At 41.2% G+C, this 20,997-nt stretch overlaps 1 protein-coding gene across 2 annotated transcripts in view; it reads left to right on the plus strand.

Moving 5' to 3' along the window:
• The window catches only part of ece2a (endothelin converting enzyme 2a), a 65,829-nt gene that overhangs the window by 42,966 nt on the left and 1,866 nt on the right, over window positions 1–20,997 (plus strand). The gene's annotated exons all lie outside the window — the stretch shown is intronic.

Below are 20,997 nucleotides of genomic sequence, written 5' to 3' on the forward strand. Positions count from 1 at the left end.
AGACCCTTAACATTTGGGTTGTAAACTAATACACATCCCCTGGTCTGATTACAAAAGGCTCTTGTAAAACTAGCAATCATAAGGTGTCAGTAATCAAGATCCACCTTCAATAGATCGCAGTCTCTTGCACTGCACTAGTATTGGTTGATATCGACTGTCAGCAGATGTTTAAAGTTGTAGCATCTGAATCCGTATTGGAACTGAAAATGCTGGATTGGTGCATCTCTACTCTTTACAAATGACATGGCTAAGCAAAATAGTAAATGAGCTCTTGTCGATTTGTGCCCTCCTTGTAATCTTGTGCCTCCTGAAACCCCTCATGTTCTGGGCCGTGCAGCTGCCAGATGTGCAGAGATTTGCCTGGAGAACATCTGGCCTCTATACTACAGCACAGAAACACAATTATGCTGAACTGTTATGCGAATGACACACAATCTACTACACATTCACTAAGTTAGGCCTGAGTGCTAGAAGCTGGCGAAGGGCCTATTAGTTTCGCAGAGCGATGCAATACTAAAAGTAGCCGGGAAGTAAACTGATGTGAAGTGAGTTGCCCATAGTGACCAAGGACCCTCGCCATGACACAGGAATTTCCAAAAATCCAAACATTTCAAAAAATCAATAAAATGGTGCATCAGCGCCCCCACACAAGAAAAAATTGCATGCCAAAATAAAAAAATCATGACATTTTTTTATTATGCCAATGCCGTCTGCTCCACCAAGGGTCAGCAATATTGTATTAAACTTTTCAAAGCATTTTCTGTTTTTCTTTGGTAGTTGGAGTCTCACTGAAATTGCCCCTGACATCATCCACATAATCACACATGTAAGTGACACTTAGCATGATACAAAGAGTGTTAAAGTCCCCATATTATACTATTTTGTGATCTATGTTATATCGTTGTTTCCTTATAAAAACATACTTGTAGTTTTGTCTTGTTTCATTCACACATGTTTAACTCACAAACCCTGCACATTTACTGCAAAATCCATCCATCCATCCATTTTCGTCCGCTTATCCGGGGCCGGGTCGCGGGGGGGAGCAGCCTAAGCAGGGACTCCCAGACTTCCTTCACCCCAGACACGTCCTCCAGCTCCTCCGGGGGGACCGCGAGGCGTTCCCAGGCCAGCCGAGAGACATAGTCCCTCCAGCGTGTCCTGGGTCTTCCCCGGGGCCTCCTCCCGGCGGGACATGCCCGGAACACCTCCCGAGGGAGGCGCCCAGGAGGCATCCGGAACAGATGCCCGAGCCACCTCTACTGGCTCCTCTCGACGTGGAGGAGCAGCGGCTCTACTCCGAGCTCCTCCCGTGTGACTGAGCTCCTCACCCTATCTCTAAGGGAGCGCCCAGACACCCTGCGGAGGAAACTCATTTCGAGCGCTTGTATCCGCGATCTCGTCCTTTCGGTCACTACCCAGAGCTCATGACCATAGGTGAGAGTAGGAACGAAGACTGACCGGTAAATCGAGAGCTTCGCCTTTCGACTCAGCTCCCTCTTCACCACAACGGTCCGATACAGCGACCGCATCACTGACTCGGGGTCTTACTGCAAAATTACCCTGCAAAATACTATTTCACCTTGTGATGTCATGTGGTGATACAGGAATTGCTCTGCTGTGGTTTTTAAACTCCATACATCGTCTCTACAATCATTTGGATAATTTCATCCCTGGAAGTGCCAATCTCTACTGAACTCAAGGTAAAAGGTAATTGCTTTAGATTGATGATGAGATGTAGACAGCATTAGTCAAACATGTGAATGAAACAAAACACAACGTCAGGTATGTTTTTGATGAGGTATCAACATTATAGCATGGCTAAAAGACTTTGACGTGTGGCTATTGTTCTGCTTGTGGAAAATATTCTCAGTTTCTTGCTGACTGTCAATTTCAAAGGGGAGGCAGTTGGATCATCCAGACTTCCCTCTCCCTGGACACTACAGAAGATTTGTGAAATGATGCCACAGCCAAATTACTCTTGCTAGGTGAATTCAGTCAGACAGTCTTGTCACTGGAAACTTAACTTGATTTAAAAGTTTTGCAAGTAAATACAGGACAATGGTAGACAGAGGGTAGGTGAAAACATTTGTAACATCAATATTTTAAAGAGGAGGTATTATTCAAAATTTATAATGTTCCCTCATCAGAAACTTGCTTGAATAAGTTTTAGATTCATCCATGCATGTTTGAGTAATCTAGTGATCTCTCCCGGGCCCTATTCCTTATGGATAGCAGTAGAGCCTGACCGATATGGATTTTGTTGTGGCCGATATGAAACCGATATAAAGTGAGTTGGAGCTCCCGATTGCCGATATAATCGGCGATATATTTAGTGATGTAAAAATTCACTGTAAATCTTGAATTGTTTATATGCATAAATGTGGATCATTCACATGTCTATTCACAGCTCATTTATATATCAATGCTGGTCCAGTAGCAAATATACGGCCAATGTAGTCACTTTACAATAGGCCAATAGAAAACAGTCTGTTTATGTGCGGGAACTACAGCAGCTAATCGCTAATAACAAATAGCCAAAACTAGCTTCAAAGTCGATGTATTTCCAACACTCACCGCTCATACAGGCTCCTCCTCACATCACAAGTCTGCACTAATAAAAATCCTTTTAATCCAGACTCAAACCGATTATCAGTAAAAAGAATATAATCTCAGTGTTGCGCACCGCCATGGGTGTAAACAATAGCACGTGAGTGAAGTGACGTGACTCTGGTGGTGTGTTCAGGGACAGTACAGACTCAGACACAGACAAATTACACCGCAGATAAATACTGATGCGGAGCCACATATGAGGACATTTATCTGTCTGTAAATTGGATTAAATGAACATAATGTAGAGAGTCTAAGCTTTATAACGAGGTATAACATGCCCACGTGAAATATCAGCCCATATCAGCAAGCATATCGGCCGATAGGTGATATGTCTTCAGGTACCCATATCGGCCGATAATATCAGCCAGGCGATATATCGGTCAGGCTCCAGATAGCAGTACGATTATTTTCAAAGCTCAGCCCACAAGCTTATGTCACAAATGCTCCCACACTGCTATTTTCCATAAATATACAAAAGCAGGATATAAAATAAGACACTACAACTTCACCAACCTGATGGTGATGTGCAGTAGTATCATTAGCCGATGCAATGTGATAGTGCACTGAAGAGGGAGTGAATATAGCATTTTCAAAAGGATAAAAGGTTACATGGTGAATACCCCAACCCCATAGATGTGTAATACCCTCTTTTTAAGGATTGTTTTGTTTAGTAGTAGTCTTTTAAGGTTTAAGGAGTTTTTATTAAGGAGCATCAGTTTCCCCAAAGTCACTGCATCACTAGACTAAAGTATGTTTTATTGTTTATGTGTCTGCAGAGTCACATCTTTGACTTCATCATATTTGTTATGTTTTCTCTGGTGTCATACATTAGTGTTGTGGAGGGTGCTGTTGACTTTGCATTGCTCCTTCTCAGTGTCTGACTGCCAAAGACTTTCCAGTGTTTGTGTGTACATGTGCCGGCTCCCATCTGTCCTCCGCTGCTCTCTGCCACTCAGGGCCCATATTGTCTGAACACCACACACTGCAGGGCTGCTATCTGACAGCACTTAAATAGACTAACACAACCGGCCGCGCACCAACTCCAGCCAGGGAAGATTAGAGACAAGATGAAGACCTGAGGAGGAGGAGGGGCTGATGGGAAATCAAGTGCTGTGCCAAGGTTGGCCAGTCTGTCATTTCTGGGAACTGTTTTCAAATTTTATATCATATTTCAATTCCAGTGCTGAAATCATTATGTTTCCGTCTTCCCTAAAGCTGTCAACAAACGGGATTTTTTTTATTTTTATTTCTTAGCATCCGATTTATTTCTAAGCATATCTGTTTATAATATGACCAACCTAGCTGCTATTAGCAACAGAAGAATGAATAGAGCATAAATCCTTGTTTGGCTTTGGGCATCACTGTGCTTATGTAATGTTTGCTTTGCACGGCCATCAGCCCAATCCCATGAATGTCAATGATCCCACTCTCTCCCTCTATCCAGAGTACAGTTGTATTTTAACATGACTAAATCCCATGAAATCTCTCTAATGCAAAGTAAATGTAGTTTTTGTAATTGTGTCATTGCTTATACCAAAGTTAATTAAAATATTTTCAAAACTTTTTCTGTTTTTGTTTTGATCCATTACAATTTTTTTCAATAAAAACAAATATGATTTCTGTGTTAATTTCATGGATTTAAACAAGGCAAAACAGTTTAATTTTTTCCTCCAAAGTCTAAACCACATGCATTTACTGACACAGGATTGGCTGTAATATTCATTTATCATTTTATACAGGTGGATCGTGATCTGATTAATTATAGAGCCAAACGTTGATGCTAAAAAAGATATGAGCTTTAAACAGGAACCTTCAGCTTAACTCGGGAGTCTTTTTTTTTTCTTCTTCCATGCACACTTTTTCCCTCTCACCTCACCGGCAGAAGAAAAAAAAAAAAACCACCACTAACTCCTGAATCTCTTCCAGGCCCTGTTTCCATAGCAACAGGTTACCATGGAAACTAGGTGACAGTGCAGTGCATCCCGTCTGCTTATCGGCAGGGAGAGGTGCAAGAAGTTTGTTTTCTTTTCTTCATCTTCTGCTTATAAAAATTAACTGTTTGATGAAAAGAAAATATAAATAGTTTGAACATCCACTGTGTAACCATCTTTTTTCCCCAGCTCATAAAAAACAGAGATATTCCGCACCAGATTATGGCAATAATATATAACAGCTGGTTTCCATCTGCAGTCCCTGATTTACAGAAATAAATTATACAATTTAATTACATTCAGTCAACTTTCTGACCCATACACACACGTCATATAGCATCACAAACGTACAATACAACCACATACCTTAACAATAAGCATTAGGTATTTTCAATCTTGAGTCAGTCTTATAAAATATATATTAACCTACCATTTCTACCTACTCACTCTTACATCCTACTATGGTCTGACTAGTAGGGCACAATGAAATACATACATTCAGATGCAATTATCCAATATCATATAGACTTTTTTTTTACTTTTTCTTAATGCATTGATATTTTCCCACTTTATATTTTATATGACTGCAAAATACAGCAGTGCCAGTAAATAAATAAATCATTTGTACATTTTCCTTTCTCTCTGTTAAATACGTGGCATGCCCTACTTTGTCTGTCTAATGTTGGGGTAGTTCGCTGTAGTCGCGTGCACACTGAGAAATCTATGTGCTTGAAATAACAATACCACAGCTTTCCAAATGATGCAATTATACAGAAATGGCAAAAATGGACCTCGGCTTTTATGTCGCTTCAAAGTCAGATCCCACAAAAAGAAAACAATAAGGCTAAACAATGCAGCTCACGTGTCACTATGGTTACGGTTTGTGGAGCACCCCTTAATTGCAACTGGCTGAAAATATCTGCTAAGAATTTCCTATTTAATTTTACATACAAATGCAAAACATATTTCCATTGGATTAATAAAATGTATTAAGATGCCTCTATGCTGTCATTCAGAGATAGTGGGCAAAAAGGGAGACGCTATGACAAACAAACAAGCAGAAGGTGTGATAGTGATACACTGTGTTACTCTACGGCTAAGATGTATCATGATCTGTTACTAGCAATGTTAAATCGATTTTTATGTCAATATGTTTAGATGGGAAATTATACAAGCAGTGACTCAGTGTGTGCAAAAAGTAAACATCAAAATAAAAAAATGGAGCTGTAAGAAGATGTGCTGTGCCCTCAAACTGGAGTGCTATAGTGTATTGTTTATTGTTTATGGGCAAAAGATCAATAGATTCAAATAGTCAATGATAGAGAGAGAGATTTACAGCCAATCTTCTGTAAGTACAAGCTTTGAGTTCAGATTTTGGAAGAATACATTTGCATATTTATTTTTAAAATACATTTTATAATTTTTTTTTTACATTTCTAAAAATATTATTTAGGATTGAAAGCCTATGTATATATTTTGATAAGAAAAAACAAACCAAATGAATCATTAAAAAATTGTAGAATCAGTAAATACAAGGAGAAAAATCATAATCCATTTTTGGTCACTGCTGTGCCTTGGGAGAAGTCTGCTAAAGCTGTACTTGTCTTAATTTGTTGTGTTGAGGTTTCTGAAACTATTCAAACATTTTTACACACTCTTTCAATATACATAGATAGATGGTTGGATGGATAGGTGAATAATTAAATGAGATTTTGTCACATATTTTTTTAAGTGATGATGTAAGAGAGATGAGTTTGGTTCTTTTAATTGGACCACTGAACCTCTACATTTGGCCTGCAGGATGAACCACTGTAACAGAAATAGCTCACAAATAATATCAAAAGTCCACCACTACTTTATGCCAGTCACATGAATACAGAGCATCTCCTGAATTAGATGTGACATTTTCAGGTTGGACTAAGCAGCTTGGTAAAAAATAAAAGTGAAAAAAGGGACCAATGTTGTCAACAGAGGATGATTTTTTATTTTTCTTTCAGACTTTGAGGTCCAATGTTACACTGTAGCTTTGATGCTGTTGGCGAGATGTAAAGGGATTTGTTTTATCCATCTGGGATTAGTCTTGGTGAAAAGCACTGATGTTGTTTTAATGTTCATAGAAACTGTACTTACTATTGTACTATTGCACTGACATTCTACTTTAATGGTATACTTTACTGTCTCTGAAGGAAAACGGGTTCTCTGTATCTCAGCCATCCATCACTGCTGCTGGGACTGTCTGTGAGGAGCAGTGGGTGACCACTGTGTGTGTCCAGATGTTGAGCTTGGCTTGGTCAGGAGCCAGGAGCTGGAGGATTAACATTGTGTTTGTTTTAGGCTGAGGTGGGAAATCTGTGTGCTCAGAGGAAACCCAGAGAAGGACAATAGAGGTTCCACCAGAGAATCAAACCGAAGCCCTAGCCACTCTTTTAACAAAATAAATATTTTCATGACAAAGTCAATATTTCAGTTCACACCATACTAATTACATGATATTACAATACTAATAATACATTGTGGTGATACTTGTATTCCCTAAAAACACTTGAGTGACTTTGCAGAACATTATTTAGGAGTTAATCTTCCTAACAGACTGACTCAGTGTTGTGATGATGTGTCCCACCCCTTCATCTATGACTCACTACTGCTCCGTAAACATGGCTCCAGACTCCACGGGGGTCCGGACTCCGGAGCAGTGGAGTTGGAACCACTTTCGGACACACGTATGAAACCTTGTTAAGACAAGATCAGATGAGTGCAGTGGCAGGGGAAACCCATCCTCTTTAATAACTCAGGCCCTTTGAGTGGCAGGTGCAACACCTCCGGGACAGGCTGCATGCACCTATCTGAGACATCATGCTGCAAATCAATCAACAACACACAAAGCACCCTGGCAAAGACTGGCAACAGATGAAGCCTCTTTAGAGTATATTAGGTGGGGTCAAAAAATAAGCTGATGTACTATCTTTCAATATTATAAATGGACTTTCAGACTGTTGTAGTGAAGAAGGAGCTGAGTTTGAGACACAGCGCTCAAATCAGTCTACATCATCATACGCTCACCTGTGGTCATGAGCTTTGAGTAATGGCCGAAAGGAAGCAAAAGGTCATGGATACAAGTTTCCTCTGCTGGACGCTCCCTTAGAGATAGCGTGAGAAGTCACAGGAGGAGCAACTCCATAGAACTGGGTCTAATGTTTTTTATCTAATTACCTTGTGTTTTGTGATCTGTTCTTTATTTTGTGATCTTTTCTGTACATAACTTTAGTAAATTTGTCTTTCTCTGTAGGTGTTCAGCTGCATTGGTGGAGTTGTTCTAACTAATTCAGGGTAATTTCATGAAGACCACCATTTTCTAAATCTGGTGCAACCGCAGATTAATCAGTTAGTGAAATAATCAATGAATACAGTCTGGACCATGCACAGACAAAAGAGATTTATATTAAGAAAGGGCTCTAAATAATTAGATTTGATCATCCAGTTTGATGAAAAATGATCATTTGTTTCTGCCCTGTAGGATTAGCATACATTATATGCCTTTTTTGTTTAGGTAATCTGAATATCTGTTATAACTACCTTCATGGTCTTGTTCACGCAAACTACTTCTAAAATATCGTAGTCCAGACATGCGCCCATACTCCAAATTAAATTGCACTCAGGTAGATTAAACATATTACTTTAGCCTTTTGAGGGCAAGACTATCGGGTTTTAGAGTTTATACGGTAGGTCACAATGCCTAACAAGAACATTTTATTTTATTATTTTTATTATGAACTCTGTGAACTTGGTGCTCAGTTTTCCTGTTGTATTCCTCCACCTCTTTCAAAATGTAGGTGTGTCTGATATTTTTGTCCATGATCAAAACTGCATTTCTCGTTCTGCATCTTTACAGTAGGTCTTGGAAAGGTTACATTCTGCTGATATCTGAAATCCTTGTGTTCTCTGCCACTCAGCTAGAAGCTTGTGGGTTATATTCTGTGTCCTGCCGTATCCATAGTTGTTAATATGCTGCAGATTCTTTTTGGTACAGCCCAGCTTAGAGAGTATACTTGTTAAGTAATTCCTGTTTTCTGCTTTACCTTTTATGCTTTGTCATTATGTTGTAAAAGGCACAGTGACTATAAGATCTACTAACGCACACAGTGTTGAAACACATTGGTTGCCCAGATGATTTTATTTTACTTTTCCCAAAATACAAAGAGTGCCTCACATCATTGACCTCTTACGTTTTAAAGGTACTTTGTAGGTTTTAAGAGATTTCCCAATGTGAATGAAATTATGCTAAAACAATACTATGTATGAAGATATAAAATTACTTAGCCTCACACAGAATCCAGCACAATACTTCCAGTACTTGTGTCTGTCTGGACATGTGATGGTGTACACTTTACACCATGTGATCTATGAGCCAGTGTTTCCCTGTGCTGTTTTTAGCTGCAGATTTATGAATGGACGGCAGGATGTTCCAGAAGGCTGTCCTGTCCCCTTTTGGGTGCCCAGGAGACCCTCTCAGCAGACCGGCATACTGGCCCAGTTACTTCTACACTCACCCTAGCTCTTCTCTGTCACTAGCAAACTCCTATCTCTAGCACACCACTCAATCCAACTCATCAAATCAACAGATTTTATTGAATAGTCCATTAAATTACCGGTAAATGATTTTTTGCATGAAAATTGCATTGACAAACCCAGTTCAGAATGTGTGTGTTAATAAAAGTTTTGGGTGTAAATAAAGATGGCTACAATAAAGTCATTAGCCAGTCTCTGCTAATGCAAGTCTGGCCCACTCATTGTTACTGGATAATTGCAGAGGAGGAGTAGTGAAGGTTTGATAAGAGTAATAAATGTCCTGGGCTGGTCTTAAATTTAGAGGCTGTGAAAAGAGACCAGCCAAAAGGAGGTAACCACTCTCCCTGGTTTTGACTTGTGTCCTTAAGCCAATAGAATTAAAACCATGCTTTGTTCTGGTTTTGAAATGGCTCATATTTATGTGTGCTTTGAAACTATTGTGTCTAAGCAACATCCCTAATTAATTTACTGATCAGGCATTACATTATAATCACTTCAAACTGGAGGTCATGTTTTCAATGCAGACCTATTAAAACACTTTAATGTGTGACGACATTTAGATCAAATTTACTACCCAACTGTACATTGCGTTTTTGTAGCTTTGTGGTCTAAAACATTGTGCTTCTAACTATGGTTAAGCTCTGTCTCTGCATTTTACACTTGACACGGTTCTTACAAAAGTGAACTGTTTTAATGACATTTTAAGTTTAAAACACCCATATTATATGTTTTGTTATCTATGTTATACTGTTCCCTCATCAAAAACATAGTCAGAATTGTGTTTTGTTTCATTCACATGTGTTTTGTTACATTCACACAAATCCTGCATATTTAGGCAGAGTTCTTCTCTCAAACAGAACAGAGCAAACACTCTATTCAGCCTTCCTCCACTGTGTTTTTAATCTCCATACACCTTCACTAGAATCATTTGGATAATTTCATCTCTGGAACTGCCAAACTCTAATGAACAAAAAGTAAAATGAAGCGGTAGTTTCATGACATCACAAGGTGCAATAGAGCATTTTGAGCTTTGGGGGTGTTGATAGACTAAAAATAAAGGATTACTCAAACATGTGTGAATGAAACAAAACACAACTCCAGGTATGTTTTTGAGAAGGTATCATGGCTTAAAGCTCACAAGAATCCATTCTGTTCAATAGGATCTTTAAGCATTGTTCAGTACATTAGTTTGTTTGAAGAATACAATCACACAGGCCAGCCAAATCTTCTTGCATGTGTTATCTGTTGCATAGCCCACCATGGTAAAGTGTACTACTAAAGTCTAGTCTCTATTATTATAAATCTATTGCTTCTATTGAAAGCTTTCAGGAAAAGGCGTAACGTTCAGTTGAATACTTCAAGCTGTCACAAATACAGAAAATGCTGATAAATCAAACTCTTTCCAAATCCAGCTAGAATAGAAAGCACAGACATGTTTTCCATTCACAAATGTACAAAGCGTCTACTCTTTTTATAAACAAGTTTGTATTTCTTCTAAAAAGACAATATCAGCATGGCCATGTTTATTTTGATTCATTTGGGTTCTTTATTTATTTAATTATTCATAACAAAATATACAGTAAAATGCCTGCCTATACTCAACAAAAGTAAAAGGTAGCTGCAGCATGTCGCTTCATGACATCACCAAGTGGAACAGAGCATTTTGGGCTTTGTAGATAAACAGACCAATAATATTGGATTACTTAGACATGTGTGAATGAAACAAAACATAACTCCAGGTATGGAGCTTAAAGTTCACAAGAGTCCATCCATCCATTTTCGTCCGCTTATCCGGGGCCGGGTCGCGGGGGCAGCAGCCTAAGCAGGGACTCCCAGACTTCCTTCACCCCAGACACGTCCTCCAGCTCCTCCGGGGGGACCCCGAGGCGTTCCCAGGCCAGCGGAGAGACATAGTCCCTCCAGCGTGTCCTGGGTCTTCCCCGTGGCCTCCTCCCGGTGGGACATGCCCGGAACACCTCCCGAGGGAGGCGCCCAGGAGGCATCCGGAACAGATGCCCGAGCCACCTCAACTGGCTCCTCTCGACGTGGAGGAGCAGCGGCTCTACTCCGAGCTCCTCCCGTGTGACTGAGCTCCTCACCCTATCTCTAAGGGAGCGCCCAGCCACCCTGCGGAGGAAACTCATTTCGAGCGCTTGTATCCGCGATCTCGTCCTTTCGGTCACTACCCAGAGCTCATGACCATAGGTGAGAGTAGGAACGAAGACTGACTGGTAAATCGAGAGCTTCGCCTTTCGACTCAGCTCCCTCTTCACCACAACGGTCCGATAGCGACCGCATCACTGCCGAAGCTGCACCGATCCGCCTGTCAATCTCACGTTCCGTCCTTCCCTCACTCGTGAACAAGACCCCGAGATACTTGAACTCCTCCACTTGAGGCAAAGACTCTCCACCCACCCGGAGAGGGCAAGCCACCTTTTTCCGGTCGACAACCATGGCCTCGGACTTGGAAGAGCTGATCTTCAGCCCAGCCGCTTCACACTCGGCTGCAAACCGCCCCAGTGCACACTGCAGGTCCTGGCTCGATGAAGCCAACAGAACAACATCGTCCGCAAACAGCAGAGATGAAATCCTGTGGTCCCCAAACCGAACCCCCTCTGACCCCTGACTGCGCCTAGAAATTCTGTCCATAAACACAATGAACAGAACCGGTGACAAAGGGCAGCCCTGGCGGAGTCCAACATGCACCGGGAACAGGTCTGACTTACTGCCGGCAATGCGAACACAGCTCCTGCTCCGGTCATACAGGGACCGGACAGCCCTTAGCAAAGGGCCCCGGACCCCATACTCCCAGAGCACCCCCCCACAGGACACCACGAGGGACACGGTCGAATGCCTTCTCCAGATCCACAAAACACATGTGGACTGGTTGGGCAAACTCCCATGAACCCTCGAGCACCCGATGGAGAGTGTAGAGCTGGTCCAGTGTTCCATGGCCAGGATGAAAACCACACTGCTCCTCCTGAATCCGAGGTTCGACTATCGGCCGAATTCTCCTCTCCAGTACCCTGGCATAGACCTTACCGGGGAGGCTGAGGAGTGTGATCCCCCTATAGTTGGAACACACCCTCCGGTCCCCCTTCTTATACAGAGGGACCACCACCCCGGTTTGCCAGTCCAGAGGCACTGTCCCCGACCGCCACGCGATGTTGAAGAGGCGTGTCAGCCAAGACAGCCCCACAACATCCAGAGACTTCAGGTACTCAGGGCGGATCTCATCCAACCCCGGCGCCTTGCCACCAAGGAGCTTGCCAACCACCTCAGTGACTTCAGCCAGGGTGATGGATGAGTCCGCCTCCGAGTCCCCAGCCTCGGCCTCCTCCTCGGAGGACGTGACGGTGGGATTGAGGAGATCCTCAAAGTATTCCTTCCACCGCCGGACAACGTCCCCAGTCGAGGTCAGCAGCTCTCCACCTCTCGCACTGTAAACAGTGTTGGTGAAGAACTGCTTCCCCCTCCTGAGGCGCCGGACGGTTTGCCAGAATCTCTTTGAGGCCGTCCGATAGTCCTTCTCCATGGCCTCCCCGAACTCCTCCCAGCTCAGAGTTTTTGCCTCCGACCACATGGGCTGCAGCACGCTTGGCCCGCCGGTACCTGTCAGCTGCCTCAGGAGTCCCCCGAGCCAGCAAGGCCCGATAGGACTCCTTCTTCAGCTTGACAGCATCCCTTACTTCCGGTGTCCACCACCGGGTTCGGGGATTGCCGCCGCGACAGGCACCACAGACCTTACGCCCACAGCTCCGAGCAGCTGCATTGACAATAGAGGCCGAGAATGAAGCCCACTCGGACTCCATATCTCCGGCCTCCCCCGGAATCCGGGAGAAGTCCTCCCGGAGGTGCGAGTTGAAGGTCCCTCTGACAGAGGGCTCCGCCAGACGTTCCCAACAGACCCTCACTACACGCTTGGGCCTGCCAGGTCTTTCCGGCTTCCTCCTCCGCCAGCGAACTCAACTCACAACCAGTTCACAAGTCATTTTTGCATAATATAGGACCCTTTAAAATATTAATTTGCAGCTTCATATATTGTCAAGATGTATAGAAGAAAAACCAAAAAGCTAAGTTATATACTGTATACTAATACTGTATGGACTGTAAAATGGACATCAAGATGCAGACTTTAAATATTTGGATATTGTCTTTTTCTCTCTTTGAAACAGCACAGCTATAAGAAAACATGAAAATGTTGAAACAAGCTGAAAAGGGCCTCTCTCGTAGGCTCATAATGCGGTGATGCTGGGATCGTGACGGTGGGCGACTGTGGGCGTCTCAAATGTGCCTCTGCTGTTCTCTCTCCACCGGTGTGAAAAGTAGTTCAGTAATTAAAGCAATCCTCTCCTTGCTCTCCAATGTGAAGACAAGGCAGAGGGAGAGGAGGCTGTGGGAGAGATGAGAAGAATGAGAAGATAAAAGCCAGAGAGGGTTATTTTTGATGCAAAGTTGAAAAAAGCAAGTTTTAATTTTAGCTCGGCATGCCAGAATGCTGTAAGGAGACACAGTGGTGCTTGAATACACAGATGTTGATTGGTTAGACGTGGTTCTATGTACATACAATGAAGTGCATTAATTTAGCCTAGAGACAGGAGTTTCCTTTTTATCTCTACAGCATTGCACTAAGGCTTTCAAAATTATGTAAAAAGGATTTTGTTGATGCTTCATTTGAGGTCCTTGTTCACTGTCAGATATTTTAATTTAGCATCTTCTGGCATTCCTCACCATCTTGTTTGTGTTTGGATAAGAGTCCTATCCTGACCTAAATCTGTTACTCGGACCGGCACTAAACTTTTGTCTCCATGGTAACCAGCCTCGCAAGAGACAAGAAGAATCTATCCACTTGTAAAGTCTCAATGTTTTCTCATGTTTTTTTAGGTAGCCCACACAAGTAGGATTTACAGCTGAGATGCAGATAATCTATAGACCATCAGTATACAGTTCGTTAGGGGAGGAGGCGGGGAGGAAGGCAGAGCAGTGAAGAAGACAGTGTCTCTGATGTATAATTTATCAGTGCAGTGGTGGGCGGAGGAGAGGGGCACCCAGCATCGCGCTCACGTTTTCACTTCTCTCTATAATGCACAATATAGGAAGAGTGGCACTATGTCTTTAAGGAATTTCTTCTGTGTATTAAGTACTAGATTCTACTTTTCATCATTAAAAAATACATTTTCTTTTTAAACAAGTTAGTTATGTTTCCATTAGCAATCATATCATTATTATCATTAGCAATAGCAGTAAGTATGGGTATGGTTGAATGGTTGTAACTACTTTAAACTTTAAAGAAATTTTATACTTTTTCTTAAAATTTTAACTTTCAGATTTATCTTTCATTAAAATGTTGTGTTTTAGCAGTCAGAGAACACCACTAAACATGACATAAGCTAAGTACAGCGATGTCAAATTTGACAGCTATTAGAAACTTTATTGGTAATTTCTATTTTACAAAGCTATCCATTGTATGCTTAATGGCAAGGCAAAAAATGGTGTGTCTTAAAAAATGCTGCAAGTATCTTATAGCATCCCAGCTATAGAAGAGCAAAAGGAAGGATGGAGGGATGAGAACCATTATAGGCACAAGGAGGAAGGTTGTTGCACTGGTGGAGGTTGCACCATACCACTAAACCAGTACAAATTTGCTTTATTGGATAGACCTCTGTTGATGCCTTATTCGCTCACCATTCCTTTACCACTCCTCCTCCTCTTCATCAGCATCTTTTTTTATTTAATTTCCTCAACACGTTTTTGCCGTCCACATGGCTGGCTGCAGGCTACTGGTGAGGTGCAGTGGAAGAGAGAGAGGCAAGCGATAGGCACATTCCTTCAGGGAGGGGGCTGCAGTAAACAACCAGAGTGGAGAGCAGGAACGGAGAGAAATTTATAAAAGATGATATGAAAATATGACCTAAATAAGTAGTCCACCTCCTCTCTGCTTCTCTCCACTGTCCCACTTCAAGTTATTGTTCACAGTGTTGGCAAAAACAGCTGTGGAGGCCTGCTATTAAGAGATAGAAGCCTGTTGTTTTAGTATCCCACTGACACGCTGTAAATTTAATGGACACATGCTACTGCTGCTTATCCCCAATCCCCCTACACAAAATTATTTTTAAACTGACTTTATTTGAACCATCACCGTTGTTACTTGGTTAATTTATGTCTAAAATGAATAATGTATTCAGCATTTTTATGCTTTGAACTTCATTTGAATAAACAACAAGATGGATTTGAGCTTATTTTTGCTTAAAGACGAAGAGAGCAAAATACTGCATCCATGACATGATATGCACAACAACAAGAGCAGAAAGGAGAAGGCGTAGGCTTAGAGTTGCCTGCAGATTTGGAAGTAAACTGTGAGTATAATCAGCCTTTTCTAATACTTCTCTGAATAAATACTGATGATCATAGAGATACTTTTAAGGTGCAATGTGTCATGCCTTTTGACTAATCAGTACAAAGGCCATGTCTTAAGTCAACCAAGAATTTCTTTTGGACAACTGGGCTGGAGATGCGCAACTACCTTACCATTCCTTTCTGATCTGGTTTATTACAAGATGCCCAGCTCAAGACTAAACTTGACTGTGAGTGTCTTAAAAATATTGATGCCAATTGATTGACTATTGATTATATTTTAAAGGTCTGCCTTAGGATGTTTAATGTGAACATTTCATGACATTTGTTAAGACCACCATGTGTATCACACCACAACACCATTTCTATCAGATAAAGCATTGCATAACCAGAGGGCCCTCTGCCTGCCTTGGCCTCAGTTTTCTACTCTTCACCAGGACTTCCTGGGTCTACAGAATCGCTGCATAAAAAGCCAGAGAAGAGGTCTTGTAGGGACAGAAAAACAAAGTTTGTGTGAACTTTAAAAAAAAAACTGCTTGGGTGGTCTGCATTCAAATTATTGTGCAAAGGTCAGGCAGGGTCCCAAGTCCATGTTGTGGCTCTTTGTTAGCCCTTGTTATTTATTATTTGAAATGTTGTCTTTACATACTATTGTTGCATTTTTAAAAAGCTGATTTAGCTCAGGGCTAAATGTTGTTTACATCATTACTTACTGAGTAATATTATAAACCAACTAACTAACAAAATAACAGCTTTAAAGGATGCTACACTACAGGAGAATTAGTCAAATTTTTGGCTGTGATTTGCTTCTCCCTGTGTTCGGGGAGGTGTGACCTGACTTTGTGTCTTCGTGAGGGATTATGAAGCCGCTCCGCTGCGCTCCTCATGTGTGTGGGGACAGAGCGTCAGGGGCAGAGGAGTGACGGACACAAGATGCAAACTCAGTAAACAGCAAAAATAATAATAAACCCAATCCACAAAACAGTGCTGTTAATACAGTTTGAAGCGTTCTTTAAAAGTAAAAAGGCGAAAGTTGTTTCTCACATGTGTCTAGTAGTTCCTCTGCGAGGATGTAAAATCCACACAGCGCGCAATCAGAGTGAAGCTGCAGATTAGCGATAGTCACTCTACTTCCTATGTATTTTGTTGCCAACAGTCTGTGCAGTAAAGAACGTGTATCTAAAGGGTGGCAGTAGCTCAGTTGGTAGAGCAATCGCCCACTGATCTAAAGGTTGGCGGTTCGAATCCAGCTCTTGACATAAATATCACAGGTTGAGCAGTTAGATCCACTGACCCACAAGTTGGCTGGTGTGATTCCAGCTCCCACAGATGAATGCTGCCGTTGTGTCCTTGGGCAAGACACTTAACCCACCTTGCCCACAGTGTCTGCGTACACTGGTGTGTGAATGTGTGTGTGAGTGGTTCCTTTTTGTAAAGTGCTTTGACCACCTTGAAGGTGGAAAAGCGCTATAGAAAAATGTGACCATTTACCAAAGTATTGCACCACATTTCACAAATACTAATAATACAGTTTTGACTTGTATCTAAATTAGAAGTCCAGTGCTCTCATCTTTTGAACACTTAAGTGTCTTTTAAAGCAAGTGGTTTTACAGGAAACAGCTGATGCAAGTGCGCTCACAACTTTTAGGCCTGTGGCCGCAGCCATATCCTGTAGCAGTCTTTGCGGTTGGAGATTTACAATCTCATGTGATTCTCTTCATGTCTGTGGTGTGCGCTTTTTGTTGCACCTTTAAAACCGAAAATCCTGTAGTGTGTGGTGGCCTTTTGTCAAACTGAGCGCTCTATTGAATCATGCTCCAGCTCAGGACATTTAAACTTGTGTATCCTATTGCCTGTGTGTTGCGGTACACTGAAGACGGGTCAGGATACTTAGACACTTGCTTCCGTCACCATGCTGAATAATTAACCAGCAGCCTTATTGCTTTGCATGTGTGTGCGACTCAAACGTTTGAGCTGAGTGTGAGGCAGTGAGTGGTTTCCTCTGTTCGCCCCCTGGAGAAGCCCACTGACTTCAGATCACTTTACAAGGGCCACGACTCAGGGAAATGGACTATGTTTTGAAAGTGGTGTTCTCTGCACATGGCATAGCTTACAAAAATATTTGTTCTAAGAACCACATAGCTATGTGAGATTGGATAATTGGAAATTTTTAAAAAGAAATCACAAATCTTGATCATCGTGCAAATCTTGTAAGCGGCAGATAAAATTCACCAATACATTATTCCCTTCACAGGATTTCACTGAAGTTGTTGATTTGTTGACAGAGGACAACTACATTTAACTACATAAAAAATAACTAAATTAGAACATGATATGTTTTAAGTCTTCTATTCTAGGTTTGCATTCTAGTACCACAAGTACACAGACCTGTTAAAAATTAATTAGGCTAATGACTCCCAATAGCCTGGGCCGACCCTCTTTAAAATTACAATACAATTGTTGTCAGTAGAGCCAATTACATTCCCTGGCTTGTCACTGTACAACAATTACCGTTGAATTACTGTGGCAGCGGTGTGTGGGCAGATCATTTACATAGTGTGTAGAGGCATACTACTTGTGTTGATATACTGTAACACATGACTCACCACTCTCATGCTGATCTTGCCTGTTACTTCCTAAGATTTAAAGTAATGTGTGAATCAGGGTCAGTCATGTTCCTAAACACATGAATAGTTATTTTACATGTATCCTCTTTCACTTGGACTATGCGGTTTGTTCAATGCTGGGGTGATGCCATTGATCCTATGATATGGGGCGCTGGAGTTACACAGTACAAGTCCAAGGAGCACACCTATTCAGCTCATGAATAATGGCTGCACAAAGTGATGTCAAGGCTGCCCCGCTCAGGTATCCATTTCCAACAACCTCCGAGGATCACAATCACTTTGAACATAAGCATTTCCTCACAAATCAGTTTAGCATTCTGCTCTGACACTTAATTGTATTGACAGTGACACTCTGACCTTTTCTTTTTTAAATTAAGGGCACTATGTAACTTTGCTGGTTCAGGGTCTGCAGCCAGCTTGTCTCCACAGAGATGTTACTGTTTCACCTTTTTACCCATAGTGATCCATAGATAGTATAGAATTAAATTTGTCTATCTCCATGCAGAGGAGGAGATAATGCCACCAGGCCAAAGTACAGGTCCATCTGTGGAGAGGCGACATCGTGTAAGAATGCATGTTGTTGTTTTTGTTGTGTTTTGTTTGTTTGCAATAATATAATTAATTATAATTTGAATAATTAATAATTTGAAATAATAATAGATACATGTTATGCCATACTAGAAACTAGGCAAAATAATAACAGCTCATGTCATGAAAGTTAATCAAAAGTACATAAACTGGATGAGACTGAACATATGCCACTAACTTCTCCCAAACATGTTCCTGTGCTTTACATTTTCCCTTTAGCCCATATCTCACAGTCAGTGTCACAGTGATGAGTGAATAATTCATATTGTGCTGCTTTGGGTTGCACAGTTGAATCATGTGAGAAGAGCAGACTCCACGTGCTCCTCTCTGCAGTGATCCTGATGTGAAGGGTGTGGTCTTATTAACCATCACAGCCCCCTCCCTCCCCCATCCTGTCCTGGCCCCTGTATGCCCCAGTGCAGTGTCACACGTGAGCCCGCGCTGCCCATCAAAGCTCTGGCAAAACACACAGTAGAGGAGGTCCTGTCATACTCTGTGGATGTATAACATGCCTCAATGCTTCATCATATGAGCGGGCAGTACACTATTACACAAAATGGATTCTTGTGAGCTTTTAGCCATTTTATTTCACTTACATAAATTTGAGTAATCCTTTGTGATTAGTCTGTCTACATCTCCACATCTCTAAAAAGCTCAAGGTGGAACCTCTGTTAGGTAAATAATTGGCATTTCCAGGGCTGAAGTTATCCAAACTATTCTAGTGAAGGTGTATGAGAACGGGCCCTTACAAACTATACTAGGCTCACATGCAATGTAAAGTTTCAAATTTATCTATTTGTTTCTCACACAGTAATAAGCATTCCTAATGTTACTTCAAAATAAAATAACTCAAGTAGTAGTGAAGAAGTGTTCCAGAAAAATAAAAAAGTACTGGGGGAAAGTACTACTCAAGTAAGAGTACCTGAGAATAAAAAAATGTCTGGATCTAACATCTGATTTATGATTTGAAGGACAAAACATTAAATAATGAACAAAAATAAAGCTGTCACTTCTAGATTTATTTGCAGAGGAACCAAAACTTTTACTTAAGTTTACTATTAAACTTAAAAATACTCTAGTAGAAGTAAACGTATGATGCCTAAAAACAACTAGGCCTGTCACAATAATTACTATATCAACTTTGGTATATGAAAACTGCCTCAGTATTTATTGTATGTACAGTTTCTTTGCACAAGTGGGAAGATTTTTGCCATCTTGATGCAATAAGGTAAGATTTGAGCTGTAGAGGGTTGACTGAATCATTTCTATGGCAATTTATTTGTTAATTCATTATTCATTTGTGATACATGACAAGATATACTATATTTAAATGTTGGTTTACTGGGATCATTCTGCTTTGTGACAATGGCATAACGTAGTTTCAATATTATCATTTATCTCAGTATTTCTCTGTATCAAGATATCATGCTTCTAAATTTGTTATTGTGACAGGCCTAAAACTATGATAAATTACTCAGTACTACAATAATAAGTAATAAGTTAATAAGGGGTCCATAATCAAAGAATAGGACCACAAAACACAGGTATCTCCACAAGTAATAGTGTACTTGCTGCAGATAAGACTAAGATCTTGCCTCTTCACTCCCACACAACTTTCCCCAGCTCAGGCTCAGCCCTCTGCCTGTGTATGTGGGTGAGTGCAGTTTTCCCTTGAAGTACAAAAGCCTAATGCACGTGTGGTTCTCACATGAAGCAGCACTGATCTGGGACCACAGGACCGCAACTATAATTATTCACCTTTGCTGTTTGCACACTGTCACATTATCAAATCTCATCTTGGAGGTTTTAGCTCCTATTGCCATTGCAGATCCTTAGAAACTTCATGTACAGATTAAATATATTTGCATAAAACAATACGCTATGCAACCATTTTGAGAGGGTCCGGCACTGGCTTGTCTCCAACATGTTTTGCTTGGCTTGGAATGTTCCGCACTATGGCATTAAACATATCTAGCCCTCATTTATTCAACTGCTGGTGTATTCTTACTGTGAGCAGGCTTGCCTCTTCAGTGATCTGACCTGTAACAGACCTGTTGTCATGAATGTGTTTGTCTCCACAGAGATATGACTGTCCATCACATTTACAAATGGTATACATATTTTACATGCCATTTACATGCAGGTGTGTCAAACTCAAATTCATAGAGGGCCAAAATTAAAACTGTGACTCAGTCATGGGCCAAACTAAATATTTATTGAAAATTTTCAACAACATCTGCATGTTTTCTCTTCTTTTGAGATATGTAATGTTAAACCTTTTCTTATTAAAATAAATGTTTTATAATGGTTTTGCTAAAACA

The sequence above is a fragment of the Boleophthalmus pectinirostris genome, unplaced genomic scaffold, assembly GCF_026225935.1.
Source record: "Boleophthalmus pectinirostris isolate CB_2022bp ecotype Guang Dong unplaced genomic scaffold, ASM2622593v1 HiC_scaffold_16, whole genome shotgun sequence".
Taxonomy (NCBI): Eukaryota; Metazoa; Chordata; class Actinopteri; order Gobiiformes; family Gobiidae; genus Boleophthalmus; species Boleophthalmus pectinirostris.